The sequence below is a fragment of the Tupaia chinensis genome, unplaced genomic scaffold (genome assembly GCF_000334495.1).
Source record: "Tupaia chinensis unplaced genomic scaffold, TupChi_1.0 Scaffold000248_1, whole genome shotgun sequence".
NCBI classification, from domain to species: domain Eukaryota; kingdom Metazoa; phylum Chordata; class Mammalia; order Scandentia; family Tupaiidae; genus Tupaia; species Tupaia belangeri.
In genome coordinates this window covers 2,168,236-2,170,468 of record NW_006159726.1, presented here as the reverse complement: position 1 = coordinate 2,170,468, position 2,233 = coordinate 2,168,236, and the positions used below count along the sequence as shown (strand labels likewise).

General features: G+C 36.3%; 1 pseudogene; it reads right to left on the bottom strand.

The window, feature by feature from the left end:
* Positions 1–1,062: 1,062 nt before the first annotated feature.
* On the bottom strand, positions 1,063–1,816 carry LOC102492686 (protein FRG1 pseudogene; annotated as a pseudogene).
* Positions 1,817–2,233: the final 417 nt, after the last annotated feature.

Sequence of the window (2,233 nt, the reverse complement as noted above, 5' to 3'; positions counted from 1 at the left end):
GTCGGCCGCGTAGCGAAAAATCCCCCCCCCCCCCAAAAAAATATATATAAATTAAAAACAATTATCAATACAAATGGTATAATAGACTGAATGTTTATGCCTCTCCCAAATTAATATGTTGAATTTCTAACCCTCATTGTGATGATATTAAGAGGTGAGGCCTTTGGGAGGTGATTAGATCACGAAGGTGGAACCACTGTGAATGAGATTAGTGCCATTTTTTTTTTATTTTTTTACATTATCATCAACAAATAGTTTTAATATTTTTTAAAATTAAATATACTTTTCCCCCCTGTTCCACTCCCTCCCTCCCTCTCTCACCCAACCCTGTATTACCCCTATCTTTACTATCTCTAGTATTGACAGTTGCCCTCCCTACTATGCTACAATACCTCCAAACTTTCAGTTTCTGCTATAGAGTGCAGACAATCGGTAGATATTGAGTAGGGACATGCAAGGCCTGTCTTTCGGTGTCTGGCTTGCTTTGCTTAGCATTATGTCTTCCATATTTATCCACTTTTTATAAAATGTCAGAGTCTCATTAGTTTTTTTGGCTGAGTAGTATTCCATAGAGTACATATGTCACATTTTTTTTTCATTTAATCATTTATTTTTGGATATTTGGGTTGATTCCATGTCCTAGCAGTTGTAAATAATGCTACAATAAACATGGATGTGCAAGTGTTTTTCCATCTGAGGACTTTTACATTCTTTGGGTAAATCCTGAAGAGTGGAATTACGGGGTCACATGGTAGTTCTATTTGTAGGTTTCTGAGGAATCTCCATATCATTCTCCAAAGTGGTTGTACTAATTTGCATTCCCACCAATAATGTAGGAGGGTTCCCTTATCACCATAGCCTTGTCAGCACTTATTATTGTTTTTATTTTTTTTTATTTTAGCTATTCTGACTCTGGTTAAGTCATATCTCACAGTGGTTTTGATTTGCATTTCTCTTATGATAAGAGATTTTGAGCATGTTTTCATATGCTTTTGGGCTGTTCATATGTCTTCTGAAAATTTTATTCAGAAAAACCAGATAAGACAGAAACCAAAATCCAGATCAATTGCAGCATCTGTCATCTTTCAATTTGGCTCTCATGTCCAGAAGCATCTCATGCAAAAATCCATCTTTCTGAGTCTTTTTAAAAATTTTACTGTCTTCTTTACTTATTTTAAGTTTGTGGTCTTGGAAGCTCTGAAATTTCCTTACACAATTGATTTCATATTGTTTTACATTTTCTTTGTCTTCTGGGATGTCATCCTTTTTCTTGGTTTCTCTTACAGCACAGGTTCTGATCTTTATCATTTTTTTCTTGTACTGTTTTATTTTTTGCTTCAATATTACCTGCTTCATTGCATCTAATAAAGCAGCTATTTGAGGCCAATAAAACCATTTACCATCTTGAAAGACTGGTACCCATTGAGCTGGTCCAATTGCATCTGAATGCTCAACAAGTCCATCAGAATTTATACCAAGATACTTTCCATAGCCAGACTTCAGGGCAATTCCGGAATAAGACAGCAATAAATAGCTCTGGAGGACTAGGGCCCTCATCAACTTCTTTATGTGGAGCTCCTAGTGTAAAGAGATCATTGACTAGTCCATGTATATAGGTTCCTTTATCCATTTCAAGGACTACAGTTCCTGATATTTCACCAAAGTTTGCAACTGTCCACCAGATGCCAACAATATCAAGTTCGGTTTCTTCATCCTCTTCTCTTTTTCTCTTATCTTTGTTCTTTTTCTTCTTACTCTTCACCTTGGTTCCCTTGAGCACAAGTTTGGTGGATTTCACATAGGAGTATTCATCCATGGTTCTGAGGACACTTCTGTATTATGGGGTCACTTTTCCACCTTTTAATTGGATTATTTTTGGTGGCTAAATTGCTTGAGTTCCCTGTATATACTGGTTATCAGTCCCTTATCTGAGGTATAGTTTGCAAATATATTCTCCCACTCCAAGGGTTGTTTCTCATTCTAATTATTGTTTCTTTTGCTCTGCAAAAGTTTCTCAGCCTAATACAGTCTCATTTGTCTATTTTGGGGACTATTGCCTGTGCTTTGGGAACCTTCTTTAAGAAGTCTTTGCCTACTCCAAGGTCTCCAACAGTTTTTCCTGAATTTTCCACCAGTAGTTTTATAGTTTGAGGCTTTATGTTTATATCCTCAATCCATGTTTTTTTTTTTTGTAGAGGTTTTTTCCTATAAGGTGTGTACGCTCGCCAGAAAG